Source organism: Trachurus japonicus, chromosome 11 (assembly GCF_045865225.1).
Source record: "Trachurus japonicus isolate A0001 chromosome 11, Traja_1.0".
Classification (NCBI taxonomy): domain Eukaryota; kingdom Metazoa; phylum Chordata; class Actinopteri; order Carangiformes; family Carangidae; genus Trachurus; species Trachurus japonicus.
In genome coordinates, this window is record NC_140917.1 from 8,780,961 (window position 1) to 8,793,510 (window position 12,550).

The 12,550-nt window shown below is 41.5% G+C and overlaps 2 pseudogenes across 1 annotated transcript in view; both read left to right on the forward strand.

Annotated features, from left to right (window-relative positions):
* LOC146978156 (Ig kappa-b4 chain C region pseudogene) overlaps positions 1-12,326 on the forward strand; it is a 92,912-nt pseudogene extending 80,586 nt beyond the window's left edge. Inside the window, exon 2 of the transcript XR_015037050.1 lies at positions 11,919-12,326. The product of XR_015037050.1 is annotated as an Ig kappa-b4 chain C region pseudogene (transcript). The remainder of the gene's footprint in view (positions 1-11,918) is intronic.
* Positions 1,507-1,885, forward strand: LOC146978163 (Ig kappa-b4 chain C region pseudogene; annotated as a pseudogene).
* Positions 12,327-12,550: the final 224 nt, after the last annotated feature.

Consider the following 12,550-nt stretch of genomic DNA (forward strand, 5'->3'; position numbering starts at 1 on the left):
TGACTCCAACAGGGACTGGGATCAGTCTGATGATGCTGATGATCAATAGATCAATGAATTGATTAGGATATTGATTGAAAAGCTGACACTGAATGTGCTTTTGTGAATTTTCATTCAGATCTACCAATACATTTATTATAAAACCAAATTTTGTCTGTTTGTATCTAATGCTAGAAAGACCACCTTTAGTTGGAAATATATTGAAAAATTAAAATATTTAAAAACAATTATAATTCAGAGAAATATTATCAATTGTTAATTTTCAACATTTTGAAAAAAACAGGAAGTGATTTATTAGAGTTTGTTGTTGTCAGAGTCAGAGAGCCGTGTCTCTGTACAGTGAGAGGTTTTTGTACGACGGCTCAGTCACTTTGTATCACTGTGGTACACGTTCGGTGGAGGAACCAGACTGGATGTTGGAAGTAAGTTCAATTTTTCATGTATTTTATCCAATCACTCTTTGTTTTTTTTTATCTAGAATCTAAATATGTTATTTCACGTCTTCATTTACACTTTTTTTCCCCTGAATTTTCTGTTGACATCAGAAACTAGAGTTTTGTCTTTAAAGTGTAAATTATAAATCAGCACATTATCAGTGTTTTGGTCCATAATAGAAATCATGTCATCAGATGTTTGGACGACAGAAACTTGAGGACTTGTAGTTGTAGTTGAGTCAGACAGAGTCAGAGCCGTGTCTCTCTACACTGAGAGGTTTTTTGTACGACCACTCAGTCACTTTGTATCACTGTGGTGGACTTTTGGTGGAGGAACCAGACTGGATGTTGGAAGTAAGTTTCTCATCAAATCTTCAATATTGTCTCATCAGTTCAGCTTCTAATTTCTGTCAGTGAACATTTGGAGCAGATATAAATTTCCACTGGGCTGATCCAGATCACTGTAAAATCTGTTTGATTCTTCATTTCTCCTGTTTAACACATGAAGCTGAACTCAGAGCAGCTTCACTCCACTTTTCTTTTCACATGTTCCACTTCATTAGTGAAATGTGAACAATGTGAAGAGCAGGAAACATTCAAGAACAAAAATTCCTGCTGTAAAAAATGTGTTTGGTTACATTTAGTCTTTACATTTGAAACAGTTTGGAAGTTGAGTTGAAATGATTGTGAACAGTGAGACTGAAGTTTTCTGAGGCTGTTGGTTTCTTCTGGATTCATAGATGTCTGATGTTTAAATTTTTGTAATATAAAGTGCAGTAAATGCAGCAGTTGAAATGTAAAATCAGCTTCTTCAGTTCAGTGTACGTTGATATATTTGACTCATATGAGGACTCTTTCTGTGCTGATGTGCATGAGAGGTTTTTAAAGGGAAGTGAAACAATGTGTGAGTGAGTGAGTGACTGGTGGAGCAGAAAAACATCTGACAGAAACTCCTTCAAGGACAAAAGCAGCTCTCACACAGTAAAGGTGTCCAAGTGGCTGCTGTTGGATTGACACGTTGTGCTCTGTGTCCTCCTATAGGTGATACCCGGCCCCACCCTGACGGTGCTGCCCCCCTCCAGTGAGGAGCTGCAGCAGCAGGGGAAGGCCACGCTCATGTGCCTGGCCAACAAGGGCTTCCCCTCAGACTGGAGTCTGGTCTGGAAGGTGGACGGCAGCAGCAGCAGCAGCTGGGAGGAGAGCAGGAGCCCCGGGGTGCTGGGGAAGGACGGCCTCTACAGCTGGAGCAGCACCCTGAGGCTCCCTGCAGACCAGTGGAGGAAGCTGGGCTCTGTGACCTGTGAGGCCACCCAGGGCTCCCAGTCTCCGCTCTCAGAGACTCTGAGGAGAGACCAGTGTCCCCAGTCCTGAGCTGACTCACTGGGACTCTGATACTGGTTTTACTCTGCTCCTGCTCTCTCTCTCTGATTTCACATGTTTCATTAACAATATTTACCAGCTTCTCTCAGTGTTTCAATGTTGTTTCTGTTTTTACACATAATAAAAATCTGATCATCACATCACTTGTTTTCATGTATTTTCATTTAATGTTTCCATGACGACTTCTTCCTGTCTGATGAGTTCAGGGAGAAAGTAAGTTTGTCCTGTAATGTAAGAACTTATCATCATTGATTGATTCATGGTTGAATGATTGTTCATTATCAATATGATGCCTTGATGTGCCTCTTCAGTTGTTACTAGAGTGTTTTCTCAATCATTTATATTTACATATTTCTGCTGATGAGCTGAACCATTAAGACACACAGTGAAGAAATGAAAAAAACTGAATTAATTCCTCCTTATTCTGTGCAATACAAAACAAATCAGAGTCCAATAATAGGTCATTTTATCTGCGAAGATATGAATGTATACAGTATATGATATGAAATTGTATGCTAATAACAATTTACAATTAATTAATTGACAAATAAGTCCAAGTTCAAAGTGGATTATTATTGACTATGTTTTAGTTCAGCTTGTGTTGTTTTAGTTTCAGCTGCAGCATTTGAGTCAAATCAGTTCCTCTGCAGCCGAGGGAGGTTTTTGTACCACGCTTTTTCACTGTGTGAACACATGCTGACCATTTATCCTGTGATAACTCTGACAGTAGTAAACTGCTGCATCTTCAGCCTGGACTCCACTGATGCTCAGAGTGAAGTCAGAGTTTGATCCACTGCCTGTAAAACGACCTGGAATCCCTGATGCTCGAGTCGAACCACCGTAAATGAGAAGTTTAGGTTTTTCTCCAACTCTCTGTTGGTACCAGTCTAAATGGTTTGAGCTATAAACATCCTGACTGGTTCTACAGTTGATGGTGACTGAGCCTCCTACAGCAGATCTCACTGCTCCAGACTGAATCAGCGTGATCTGACCTCTGGACTCTGAGGACACAGAGACAGAAAGATAAAACAGAGTCATGGTTTTGTGGGCTTCATTTCAGAGGGACAGATGTTGATAGAGGAGTTGGATTCTCTGGACTTTACCTGTGAAGCAGCAGCAGAGGAGAGTCCAGATGAGGACGGAGACCAAAGTCATGTTTTTGATGAGGAGGGTGGCCAGCAGTAGAGTCACGGACATCATCATTGAGCTGCTGTGGTGTCAGTGGCTGTGAAAGGCCTGGACACACACTGATCAACACTGGCCTCTTAACGGCTGGGAGCATAGAGGAAGGACACATATGCAAACACACAGAGTCACTCAACTGGAGCTGTCCTCAACACATGCTCTGTCCTCACTGCAGAAAAAACTGACTCATTCAATCAACCTCATGGAGATAAAACCTCTGGATATTTTGTCAAGTAAATATAGAGTATATAATGAAGTGAAGCCACTGATACTGTCAGCTCATGTATAGTAATGAATAAACAGCACGTTCTTCTTGTCTCACAGTGTTAATCAGTCGATGATTTTTTTTTCACACTTTGTTCTCATTTCTCACAAAATATTTGTCCGCTACTATGAAAACTATCCCTGGAGTCCCACAGGGCTCCATCCTCGATCCTCTCTAGTCTAAATTTCCTTTTTTTTCTGCAAGTAAAAACTATTTGATCTTAACCTGATCAGTCCCTGAGTGAAAATAAGAAAGATTCTGTCTTTGGTGGAAAAACTGAAAGTGTCAGACATTACAAAGGTTCCTCCTGAAAATGTTGATCTACTGATTGTGGCCAAAGTTATGTTTTATTCCCTGACAGTTTTTTGTATGTCATATGGGGTTTTTTGTGATTCAGATTATGATTATGATTGTGTTGGTATTTCTGCCAAAAAAACATTGTGAAATACCAATTTTGGGCTTCAGGGTGCATAGGTATCAACACAGTTTGGGGATATTTTATTTAAAGCTTTAGAATCAAATGCAAGCGTGTGTGTGTGTGTGTCCTCAGTGAACTGTATCAGTCTCTGCAGTATCTTCCAGCTGCAGCAGTCAGTTCAGTTTCTGTTCACTTTGACTGAGGGAGGTTTTTGTACGATGCTTTTTCACTGTGTCAACCAATACAGACTGTTGAAATAGTGGCGGCTCTGGCAGTAGTAAATTCCTGAATCTTCAGCCTGGACTCCACTGATGCTCAGAGTGAAGTCAGTTCCAGACCCACTCCCTGTAAAACGACCTGGAATTCCTGACATTCGTTCATTAGTGTAGCGGATTAGTAGTTTGGGAGTTTCTCCATCTTTTTGTTGGTACCAGGCTAAACAATAAGCACTGCTGCAGCTCTCAACCTGACGACTGACGCTACATCTGATGGTGACTGAGCCTCCTACAGCAGAGCTCACTGCTCCAGGCTGAGTCACTGTGACCTGACCTCTGGACTCTGAGGACACAGAGACAGAAAGATAAAACAGAGTCATGGTTTTGTGGGCTTCATTTCAGAGGGACAAATGTTGATAGAGGAGTTGGATTCTCTGGATTTTACCTGTGAAGCAGCAGCAGAGGAGAGTCCAGATGAGGACGGAGACCAAAGTCATGTTTTTGATGAGGAGGATTTCTGTGTCTTGTGTTGTCATGAAGGACAGCTGTCAGTCATCCAGTCTTCAACTCTCAGGACTATAAACTCTCCCAGAGCACTGGAGCATGGTGCTGCTGATGCAAAGTGGCTCTCTATGGAAATACTCTGACTAAACTGCTGTTACTCTGCTCTCTGTATCTCTTTCTGTTTCTCATGTTCTGTCTTTCTTTCTGACATCTTTGTTCATTTCATTTCATGTTTGTAATTTCAGCATATCCAGGAGATAATTAAATGCTCATCAAATTAATTCTGCTTTTAGAAATATAAAGTCATGTATCATCAGCATAGAGAGAGACCCAGTAAGCCTGCACACACTCAGCAGCCTTCCGTCTTTCTTTACAGTTTCAACACTGTATATGTCAATAATGCTGGGAGCTTCTACTGACATTGGGCCGGATTTACTAAAGGTTTGCGTGTATTAAAACGTGTGCAAACGTGATTGCACGCGCAAACACATGTGGAACCTGATCTACTAACCGGACGCACCGAGGATTGCGTCCCTCACACGGGCAGAATAGCACGTGCGATCCATTTAGCGTGTTTGCCTTGATGAATATGTAAATATGGGCGTTTCAGCCAGAACGTGCTAAATACTGGGAGGAGTAGATGCAAATAGATTTATTTAGCGCTTGCAATGTGATTTACCAAACCAGGAAGAGATTGCGGTGGCTGTTTTTGCGTCTTTATTCACCACGTCTGAAAACCATGTACTAACTGATACAACTTTGCCAAAACGTATGCGTTTATTGGTTTGATACCTGTCAGAGCCCCGTGATCTTACATCTCTGCATTTCCTCACGTCTGGGTAATTCTGTAACAGTTTTTCAGCCGTGTTAAAAGTCTTTTACGCGCCGTTACGCACGGGGCACGTCTGTCCTGCAGTGTGCTCCTCTCCTCTCCTCTCTTCTCCAGTACCTGGCTGCTCAGCTCCGTCTCTCAGTCCCGGACTGAGACACGTCACCGTTGCCTTCACCCGTCTTTGATCCCTCTGGTCTGTGGTCAGAGTGTTTAGATCCGTGTGTCCCACCTGAGCTCTCTATTAATCTATAGTAATAATAATATAGGTGTGTGATTGTCGCTGCAGCTGCTGCCTGTTCGTCACTATATGACGAGTTGGGCCCTGTAGCGATTTTTGTTTATTTATCTAAACAGAGCGCGAGAGAGATGAACACACGTGCTGTCATTGTAGCATCGGATCAAATGTCATTCTGTCCCTTCGTCCGTCCAGCTCTCTGTCCACTCTCTCCATGGCGGAAACGATTACGACGCGCAAAACCCTCATTTACATATTGCGGTTTGCACGTGTTTTCATTTAGCGGGTTACTCTTAGTAGATCATCTGTTTTGCGTGCACTAACCAAACTCGCAATATTATAGCGGGAGCAAACAATATAGCGCCCGCTATCTGGGATCTTAGTAAATCCGGCCCATTGTGTTTAATGTTTACTAATGACAATAAAGTCACTTTGATCACACAGGTGAAAATAATTGTTTATTCTATTAAAGCGACACATGTCTCCTGTGTTGTTCAGTTTTCCCAAAGCACTGTCGTTGCTTCATGATTCAATGAGACTCTCTCAGTACGATCAGACAGTGTCTCAGTGAAGCAGTCACATCCTGAACCCTGGAGGGAGCTGCACATGTACATGGTCATTTGAAGAAGATTAACAGGTTTCCATGACGATGATGTCCTTCATATATGAACTCTGTTGAACCTGTGGACAGACTGTCTTCTGCTTTGTGTTTTCTCTGAAGAATCAACAATGTCACATGAGTCCAACAGTTTTTATTCACTGTCAGACGTTCTTCATACAATGTGTCTCAGAGCTTCTCCTAAACTGCTATCTAATGTTTACACAATCATGTAATGCTGTTGGTGGTAGTATTATATAATCTGGGTGTCTTTGACTTCATATCATGAATGTTTATTACTCCACAGCTGTCATTCTTCATGTGAGGAAACTTTCAGGTTGTTAAGGCGGCAGATGGACTGTTTGAAGTTATAGAGGAAAACTGATGGAGACAATATTAGTGTGAGTGAGTGTGTGTGTGTGTGTGTGTGTGTGTGTGTCCTCAGTGAACTGTATCAGTCTCTGCAGTATCTTCCAGCTGCAGCAGTCTGTTCAGTTTCACTGAGGGAGGTTTTTGTACGACACTTTTTCACTGTGTGAACACACCCTGACTGTTGATACTGTGATGACTCTGACAGTAGTAAACTCCTGAATCTTCAGCCTGGACTCCACTGATGCTCAGAGTGAAGTCAACTCCATTTCCCGCTCCACCTCCACTGAATCTGGAGGAGATTCCAGAAAACTTTCTTGATGTTAAGTAGATCAGAGCCTTGGGAGCTTCTCCAGTTTTCTGATGGTACCAGGCTAGGTAGTATTCTGAACCAGAATAGTGAGAAACTCTTGAACTGGCTTTACAGTCAATGGAGACGGTCTGTCCATTTTGCACTGATTTGGCTGCGGGCTGAGTCAGGACAACATTTTGTCCAACAGATCCTGAGGAGAGAGAAGAAACATTAGATGTTGAGGTGAAACTCAGCTTCACTCCAAATGATTTTCACATGACAGAAAAAAGATTTTCCTCACCCTGAGTGAAGCAGAGGAGAGTCCAGATGAGGACGGAGACCAAAGTCATGTTTTTGATGAGGAGGATTTCTGTGTCTTGTGTTGTCATGAAGGACAGCTGTCAGTCATCCAGTCTTCAACTCTCAGGACTATAAACTCTCCCAGAGCACTGGAGCATGGTGCTGCTGATGCAAAGTGGCTCTCTATGGAAATGCTCTGACTAAACTGCTGTTACTCTGCTCTCTGTACCTCTTTCTGTTTCTCATGTTCTGTCTTTCTTTCTGACATCTTTGTTCATTTTCTTTCATTTTTGTAAATTTAGCATATCCAGGAAATAATTAAATGCTCATCAAATTAATTCTGCTTTTAGAAACATAAAGTTGTATCATCAGCATAGAGGGAGACAGAAACTGCAGAGACTGATACAGTTCACTGAGGCCACACGCACAAACACACACACACACACACACACACACACACTCTCACTGAGGACGCACACACATTAAAACATAAACCTCATCCACCATGTCTATAAACAGTTCACAAGTATCATTTCATGCAGACATTTCTTGGTCCAATTATCTAACACTAAATGTTTATTACTGATGAAATATAAACGTCTTATTCTGTCGTGTCCATCAGTCTCTTCACTGCTGAAATCAGTAGAAACACCAACATTTCAATCATCTGATCAGAGTCTCACCAACAGAGGTGGAAACAGTCATCACCAACAGTTCTCAGGTAAAACTAAGCTAATGTATGAAGTGGAAGTAAACATGGTGAACAAAGTAAAAACTTCCTGGAGCTAAACATTGTGTTGAGCTGTAAAAGAGCAGACTGAGCAACATCTCTGACTTGATGATGGTGTGAGAACAGAACAACGTCAGACTGTGATTGTTTAAGAAAAACCTGTTCATCAGAGATTGAGTTTCATTTAGTTTGATTATTCTTCTGTTGTGGCTGTATTTTATGTTTGCTCACAGTTTATTAAAAAAGAAAATGGTGTGATCTCAGTGAACTGTATCAGTATCTTCCAGCTGCAGCAGTCAGTTCAGTTTCTGTTCACTTTGACTGAGGGAGGTTTTTGTACGACGCTTTTTCACTGTGTGAACACACCACTGTGAAAACTCTGACAGTAGTAAACTGCTGCATCTTCAGCCTGGACTCCACTGATGCTCAGAGTGAAGTCAGAGTTTGATCCACTGCCTGTAAAACGATCTGGAATCCCTGATGCTCGAGTGGAAGCATCAGAAATGAGGAGTTTAGGTTTTTCTCCATCTCTCTGTTGGTACCAGGCTAATGCATGGTACCCTACAAAAAAATCCAGAGTGAAATAAACCTTTTGACTGGTTCTACAGTTGATGGTGACTGAGCCTCCTACAGCAGAGCTCACTGCTCCAGGCTGAGTCACTGTGACCTGACCTCTGGACTCTGAGGACACAGAGACAGAAAGATAAAACAGAGTCATGGTTTTGTGGGCTTCATTTCAGAGGGACAGATGTTGATAGAGGAGTTGGATTCTCTGGACTTTACCTGTGAAGCAGCAGCAGAGGAGAGTCCAGATGAGGACGGAGACCAAAGTCATGTTTTTGATGAGGAGGATTTCTGTGTCTTGTGTTGTCATGAAGGACAGCTGTCAGTCATCCAGTCTTCAACTCTCAGGACTATAAACTCTCCCAGAGCACTGGAGCATGGTGCTGCTGATGCAAAGTGGCTCTCTATGGAAATGCTCTGACTAAACTGCTGTTACTCTGCTCTCTGCATCTCTTTCTGTTTCTCATGTTTTGTCTTTCTTTCTGACATCTTTGTTCATTTTCTTTCATTTTTGTAACTTTAGCATATCCAGGAAATAATTAAATGCTCATCAAATTAATTCTGCTTTTAGAAACATAAAGTTCATCAGCATAGAGAGACACAGAAACTGAACTGACTGCTGCGGCTGGAAGATACTGCAGAGACAGTTCACTGAGGACACACACACACACACACACACACACACACACACACACACACACACACACACACACACTCTCTCTCTCTCACTGAGGACGCACACACATTAAAACCTAAACCTCATCCACCATGTCTATAAACAGTTCACATGTATCATATCATGGAGACATTTCTTGGTCCAATTATCTAACACTAAATGTTTATTACTGATGAAATATAAACGTCTTATTCTGTCGTGTCCATCAGTTCCTTCGCTGCTGAAATCAGTAGAAACACCAACATTTCAATCATCTGATCAGAGTCTCACCAACAGAGGTGGATACAGTCATCACCAACAGTTCTCAGGTAAAACTAAGCTAATGTATGAAGTGGAAGTAAACATGGTGAACAAAGTAAAAACTTCCTGGAGCTAAACATTATGTTGAGCTGTAAAAGAGCAGACTGAGCAACATCTCTGACTTGATGATGGTGTGAGAACAGAACGACGTCAGACTGTGATTGTTAAAGAAAAACCTGTTCATCAGAGATTGAGTTTCATTTAGTTTGATTATTCTTCTGTTGTGGCTGTATTTTATGTTTGCACACAGTTTATTAAAGAAGAAAATGGTGTGATCTCAGTGAACTGTATCAGTATCTTCCAGCTGCAGCAGTCAGTTCAGTTTCTGTTCCCTTTGACTGAGGGAGGTTTTTGTACGACGTTTTTTCACTGTGTGAACACATACTGACTGTTGATATAGTGAAAACTCTGACAGTAGTAAACTGCTGCATCTTCAGCCTGGACTCCACTGATGCTCAGAGTGAAGTCGGAGTTTGATCCACTGCCTGTAAAACGATCTGGAAACCCTGATTTCCGATAGGAAGCAGAGGAAATGAGGAGTTTAGGTTTTTCTCCATCTCTCTGTTGGTACCAGGCTAAACGGTGGTAAGGGCTGTCAACATAAACATTCTGACTGGTTCTACAGTTGATGGTGACTGAGCCTCCTACAGCAGATCTCACTGCTCCAGACTGAGTCACTGTGACCTGACCTCTGGACTCTGAGGACACAGAGACAGAAAGATAAAACAGAGTCATTGTTTTGTGGGCTTCATTTCAGAGGGACAGATGTTGATAGAGGAGTTGGATTCTCTGGACTTTACCTGTGAAGCAGCAGCAGAGGAGAGTCCAGATGAGGACGGAGACCAAAGTCATGTTTTTGATGAGGAGGATTTCTGTGTCTTGTGTTGTCATGAAGGACAGCTGTCAGTCATCCAGTCTTCAACTCTCAGGACTATAAACTCTCCCAGAGCACTGGAGCATGGTGCTGCTGATGCAAAGTGGCTTTCTATGGAAATGCTCTGACTGACTCCAACAGGGACTGGGATCATCTGATGATGCTGATGATCAATAGATCAATGAATTGATTAGGGTATTGATTGAAAAGCTGACACTGAATGTGTTTTTGTGAATTTTCATTCAGATCTACCAATACATTTATTATAAAACCAAATTTTGTCTGTTTGTATGTAATGCTAGAAAGACCACCTTTAGTTGGAAATATATTGAAAAATTAAAATATTTAAAAACAATTATAATTCAGAGAAATATTATCAATTGTTAATTTTCAACATTTTGAAAAAAATAGGAAGTGATTTATTAGAGTTTGTTGTTGTCAGAGTCAGAGAGCCGTGTCTCTGTACAGTGAGAGGTTTTTGTACGACGGCTCAGTCACTTTGTATCACTGTGGTACACGTTCGGTGGAGGAACCAGACTGGATGTTGGAAGTAAGTTCAATTTTTCATGTATTTTATCCAATCACTCTTTGTTTTTTTTATCTAGAATCTAAATATGTTATTTCACGTCTTCATTTACACTTTTTTTCCCCTGAATTTTCTGTTGACATCAGAAACTAGAGTTTTGTCTTTAAAGTGTAAATTATAAATCAGCACATTATCAGTGTTTTGGTCCATAATAGAAATCATGTCATCAGATGTTTGGACGACAGAAACTTGAGGACTTGTAGTTGTAGTTGAGTCAGACAGAGTCAGAGCCGTGTCTCTCTACACTGAGAGGTTTTTGTACGACCACTCAGTCACTTTGTATCACTGTGGTGGACTTTTGGTGGAGGAACCAGACTGGATGTTGGAAGTAAGTTTCTCATCAAATCTTCAATATTGTCTCATCAGTTCAGCTTCTAATTTCTGTCAGTGAACATTTGTAGCAGATATAAATTTCCACTGGGCTGATCCAGATCACTGTAAAATCTGTTTGATTCTTCATTTCTCCTGTTTAACACATGAAGCTGAACTCAGAGCAGCTTCACTCGACTTTTCTTTTCACATGTTCCACTTCATTAGTGAAATGTGAACAATTTGAAGAGCAGGAAACATTCAAGAACAACAATCCTGCTGTAAAAACATTTTTGTTACATTTAGTCTTTACATTTGAAACAGTTTAGAAGTTGAGTTGAAATGACTGTGAACAGTGAGACTGAAGTTTTCTGAGGCTGTTGGTTTCTTTTGAATTGTCTGATGTTTAAATGTGGTCGTCACTTATTTGTGACTCATAATGTCCTTTAACAGTAGATCTGATTAACTGTGGTGATCTTGATAGTAAATGTGTTGGATTATGAATGGACCATGACTTTGTAGAAAATTACATTTTAAATTTCTTAAATTTTTAAAACCGTATTCATTTTTGTATTATGAAGTGCAGTAAAATGCAGCAGTTTAAATGTAAAATCAGCTTCTTCAGTTTCCAGTCTACGTTGATATATTTCACTCATATGAGGACTCTTTCTGTGCTGATGTGCATGAGAGGTTTTTAAAGGGAAGTGAAACAATGTGTGAGTGAGTGAGTGACTGGTGGAGCAGAAAAACATCTGACAGAAACTCCTTCAAGGACAAAAGCAGCTCTCACACAGTAAAGGTGTCCAAGTGGCTGCTGTTGGATTGACACGTTGTGCTCTGTGTCTCCTATAGGTGATACCCGCCCCACCCTGACGGTGCTGCCCCCCTCCAGTGAGGAGCTGCAGCAGCAGGGGAAGGCCACGCTCATGTGCCTGGCCAACAAGGGCTTCCCCTCAGACTGGAGTCTGGTCTGGAAGGTGGACGGCAGCAGCAGCAGCAGCTGGGAGGAGAGCAGGAGCCCCGGGGTGCTGGGGAAGGACGGCCTCTACAGCTGGAGCAGCACCCTGAGGCTCCCTGCAGACCAGTGGAGGAAGCTGGGCTCTGTGACCTGTGAGGCCACCCAGGGCTCCCAGTCTCCGCTCTCAGAGACTCTGAGGAGAGACCAGTGTCCCCAGTCCTGAGCTGACTCACTGGGACTCTGATACTGGTTTTACTCTGCTCCTGCTCTCTCTCTCTCTTTGATTGCACATGCTTCACTAACAATATTTACCAGCTTCTCTCAGTGTTTTTATGTTTTTTCTATTTTTACACATAATAAAAATCTGATCATCACATCATTTGTTTTCATGTGTTTTCATTTAACGTGTCCATGACAACTTATTATTCCTGTATGATGAGTTCACAGAGAAAGTCGAAGATTATGATAACGTATGCATATACTGTAAATTGAACATGTATGAATTCAGTAAAAATTCAACATCATT